This window comes from Falco peregrinus, chromosome 13 (assembly GCF_023634155.1).
Source record: "Falco peregrinus isolate bFalPer1 chromosome 13, bFalPer1.pri, whole genome shotgun sequence".
Taxonomy (NCBI): domain Eukaryota; kingdom Metazoa; phylum Chordata; class Aves; order Falconiformes; family Falconidae; genus Falco; species Falco peregrinus.
The window spans coordinates 5,318,974-5,324,034 of NC_073733.1; positions in this window are offsets into that span (position 1 = coordinate 5,318,974).

Below are 5,061 nucleotides of genomic sequence, written 5' to 3' on the forward strand. Positions count from 1 at the left end.
GCTCTGCGTCTGGGTTTTATTTTTAAACAAACTTTTGGGTTTTTTGTCTGTCAGAAGCGCGTTTCCTCCCACCGCGGCTGCTTGCTGCTTCAAGTGGTTTTGTCACCCTCTGTCCCTGAAGGTTTGGAGAAGCTTTTGGCGTCTTTTGGGGGAGCGATTCCCAGCCTGTCCAATTTTCTCTGCCGCTTAGTGTGAAAGGTAACACACAGCAAAACACCCAGGAGTTTTCTTTGTCATAGACTCATAGTGCTGGTAAACAACTGGATTTCTGAATGGAAACCCAAACAATCAGTGCCTGGTACTTGCTTTTTCTGCTTGAAGTGCAGAAAAGGCGGTAGCGATGTTGTGTTTGTAACTGTGACTGGGTATGGGAGTTTTGTGATCAAGAAGTACTAGTCCTGGGAGGAATTTTTAGCAGTGTAGGATCAAATAGGTTCCTGTCTGTAGAGCTGAGGGTAGAAGGGAACACGTACAGCTTGCTGTTGTAAGTTTTGTAGTAAGGCTTTGGTTCACTATGTGTTAAATAAGGTCTCGGTGTGTAAAACCAAAAGCTGTATAGATACCACGTTATTTCAGGTGATGCTCCCACTTGTAAAACCAACGGTAGTTCCATTGGCAAATACCAGCAAAACGTGGAGTGCCCAGTCAGGGTCCTCACTGACGGGAAGGCTGCGCCAGTGATTCTGTCGAGAGGTTTTTATCCATAGGTGTGAGTGTAGATGATCTGTGTCAGTGTGGGTGCTTACTGGGAAATGCCTTGGATTAGCCTTTGCTTTAATTGTAATTCTTACCCTGTTCCTCAGAGCAGTGCGGTGGAAGAACTCCCTGTGAAAGTCCAGCGTGCTGGAAGAACAGGGTTTTCCTCAAATAAAGCAGCCCCTTGCTCAGGGCGCCGCGTTGTAGCGTGTAGCCTGTATTGGGGAGCAAAAGGGGACAGTGCTGCTCTTGCGTGGCAGGAACAGCCCCACCGGCAGGAAACAAACAGCAAAAATTATCCAAACAGTGTCAAGCCTGTTGTGACAGTCTCACAGTAACGGCTTTAAGAGACCTTTGGCTGAATGTCTCGGATCTGAAACGGGCTGACTGCTTGAGGGTTTTTTTTGGGGGGTGGAGGACATCATTTTGCACTAATCCTTCAAACCCCTTTGGGTGAATCCTTGACAGAACTCCGGTGCATGGTGAAAGCAAAGCCTGCAATTAAAACCAGGAGGCAAGGTGGATTTCTTACCGGAATTTGAAGACAGCCACTAGGATACGTGTTGGAAGTCTTGGTTTTGAAATACGTTGTCCCATTGTGCTGGCCCTTGCGCCTGGCCAAGCGATGCGGTGCTGGGAACAGTCGGGTCACTGGGCAGGAGGGGCTGGTGGTGGGGGAGGGGGCCCTTCGTGGGGTCCCCAGGTAGCAGAGCAGCTTGTATTGTGTTCGGCCCCATCCCTGCATCCTCTTGGCTACAGCAGTCGTGTCCCCTCAGATACAAAGACGTTTCCTCATTTTTCCATGGAGGGTTGGGAAGCGGTGGCCTGGGGGAGCGGGACTATACATCCCTGGGAGGTGAGGGTCCACCCGCGCCCCTTCTGTAAGGAAACGCACCCCGCCTCGTTTCTTTTGTTTTTGGCCAAGTTATTGAGTTTATTTAGAACTTTGGGAAGCGGCATTAGGGTTGCGGGGGAGCGGCTGTCAGGAATCTCTGGCTCGGGGGGCGCCGGAGCTGGTTGGCACAGCACCCTCTGCCACTGCCCTGCGCTGCACCCAGGGCTGTCACGAGTACCTTTGGTGCAGCCGTCTGCCTGCTTTACTAACCAGTTACTCTTCACCTCGCTGCCGGCTGAGGCTGTTCTTGGGCAGTGGTCACCTGCCTGCTGCACAGCGGTCGGGTTAATAATCTTCCGTCCAAAAGCGAATCGTTCTAGATACTTACCCTACATCGAAAATGTAGACCGCTGTTACAGCTCCCCTGAGCTCACCGCCGCTCCTGCCTTCCGCTGGTGAGTGCCCTGCTTTATGTCGATAAAGTACCCTGGGAAGACTGAATTGTTCTAGTGGCAGTAGCCGTAGCAGCAGAGGTGTGATGTGTCTAGCAACAGCACAGGGCGGCCTACAGCCTGACTTTTCCGGGCAGGAAGGACCTGTTAAGAACACGTAACGCTGCTGGCAGCGGTGTAGCCCCCAAGCTGGCACCATGAGCTGCCCTCAGTGCTGGCCCTGGGCTGGCACTTCGTACGGTTCCAGCCACGTTCTGACTGCAAAATGCTTTAGCGAGACACTGAAGTGTACGGAAAGTCATTGCAGAAGATCAGATTTTAGACCTTGGGCATTTGTTGCTTGCAAGATCAATATGTCACTCTTTGAAGTTCTAAACCTGCTCCCCAAAACAGGTGCTCCCTTCTCTGCCCTTTGATGGGAGAAATCCTCGCTCCAGAGGGGACGGAGTGTTAGACAAGGATGGATGCTGCGGGCTTAGGAGCTTCTGAAGCACCAGGGTCATGCGTGGCCTCGTCCCTGGTACGGAACTGCAGCCGCGCTGCCCCGCACCCGCTCCGCCACGCAGGGGGCCCTTCTGGCTGCAGAACTGTTCCACAGGTTCCGATCCCACCTTATAAATGAATTTAAGGTCGAAGGAAGCTTTTTCCTTTTGGTCAAGGATTATAGTAGGGCTTACTGGGGGGAAGGGAGATACTGAAATACTGTCTGAAGCAGAACTTCGTTCTTACATGCTAGAAGGCTGTAACTCCAAGTTCAGCGTAAGGTTGCTGGCTTAGGGCTCACAAACCAGGATGCCTTTACAAAGTTGCATATTTTTTTTTCCACTCATCAGCCCAGTTGCAGCTGCCAGTACCCCGCCTGCAGCGAGCTTTCGAGAACAAGAACTGGGCAGGGAGCAGAGACAGGTAACGCGCTCCCCGCCCCCCCCAAGCTGTGTGTTTTGGTCCCCGCTGCGCGTCCCAGCTTCATTCCAAGCTGTGTGGCGCCCTCGAGTGGCCGGAGCGTGCAACTCGTCCCCAGGCAACTTGGAATAATCTTCCAGGTTCCTGGTCAAGACTAACTAAACCAGACAAACTTTACAGGATTAGATAAGAGAGTAAAATTTTTAGTTAAAACCAAATCAGACGTGAGGCAAAGGTGCCTTCACTGTCGCCGAAGCGGGTTCTGAGCCAGACCGGGGTTCCGTTACACCAAAGACTTTTAAGGTTCTAATGTTCCAAACAGTTTTCTACTTTTTTAAATAATAAATCTGCAAACACAAGCTTTTACCTGTAGTTTAATATTTATATACTGATGGATAGCACCTAGAGGCCCCAACCAACATTTGAGATTTGAGCCCCCTCAATGTCTCTGCCCCAAAGAGCTTACAGTCTAAGCAGTCAAGAAGGAGAAAAGCACAACCACGCGCTGTTACAGACAGTAACTCTGCTCCAACACCAGCCAAGTGATTTACCTGCTCTAAGGCACGGGATGTATGATGGGAATTAAACCATCGCCTGAATCTCTGCTGCACGTCTCGGGCAAGAGAGGCTCCTTCCCCTCTAGACCATTTTTCTCTCAATAAAACCCAGCCCGTTTGGACGTCTCAGCCTGAGGCTGGTTAAGGCTCAGGACCGCTCCAGGCCAGGGCGAGAGCTGCCGGAACAGAACAGAGACAGTGTCGGGCAGAAGTGTCGCGACTTACTTGGCCCACTTCCACTTTCTGTGGTTATCGCGTGGATTTGGCACCTAAAGCTGCCCCAAGAGCGGCTGTTCCGGGCGCTATGCCCATTAGCCTGGACCGGCAGCTCCTGTCCTCCCAGTTCACTGGGCTTTGCTTTATGCGCTGCCCGAACCTTAGACAGAAGCACTGGGCGCATGCTACGAGAACAAACCTGCTCTGCCCTTCCCTGTGTCTCCCCGAGTGCGAACACCTCGTGGTGGTGAGTGCAAGACGGGGGTGGTGGGAGGGGGGGCTGGGAGAGCCCTTTCCCGTGGGAGCTCCTTGACCTTAGCACCCGTCCTTCTGCTTTTGGGGGCTGGGGATAGGCTGACGTGTTCATTTTAGGCTTCCGAGGAGCCAGCACTAGGATACGGGCTTGTGTTTACCAGAGGAGCCTTGCTATTGCATTCCAGCTTTGGTAACAAGTTCTTGACTTGGAGGTAGCAGCAGGTTCAGTTTATTTCTGTATGCATCGGCAAACCAAAATGAAATGAGTTGAAGGATACACGTTGCTGAATTGCCCACTCTCTACCAACATGGATAACTGCAGCTAATTGAAATAAAGACAAAGCTATTAATGTTTTGCACTTTTAAAACTAAAGAACTTCAGTTTCATACTCAGTTGAAAGCTTTTGAAATCAGCACCGATCTCACTGTATAAGTCGCTGCCACCTGGTCGGTCACCAGTCCTATGTCTTTTGTCAAATGTGCATAAACCAAGGAGATTTCTGATGCTCCGTGTTTACAACGATAACTGCAAGGTAATAATGAATAGCCATTAGCAGATAAATTACTTAACAGTAGTTGATAAACAAATACACTTCACCTGTATAAAGCAGTATGTTAATTCACAAGTTAAGTTGTACTGGTAGTTGATACAACAAAAATATTAAAGTCTCGTCACTTGACAAATCCTCTTGCCCTGTCAGGGAGCTCTGCTTGCACAGGAGGCGGGTGGAACAGCACTGACGGCGGGAGCCGAACAGCCCCGCGTACAGAAAGTGATCACTTCTCAGCTATTGCACCAGGAGTGACGCTCTAGGACATACCCGGTAGGAGTCTTACAAAACGACGTCGGAAAGACCGCGTGCACCATCTTTCAAGGCCTTATGTGAACCATACGTACACAACAGTCGCTGCATACTGTAAATGCATTGTGGATGTGTATAAATTCACATAAGATTAAAGTATTTAATTTGTAAATATGAAAGCTTCCACCAGCTTATACTTTATGTTTTTCGGAAGGTTTCTTAGCGTGTACACTATTTTGGATAAAATGCATGACACTAGTAGAGGTTTCAGGTGAGCATAATCTTAAATGCTTTGGTAACTGGATATTCCCAAGGAAGAGGTTTTCTTAAACCAAACCGATTAC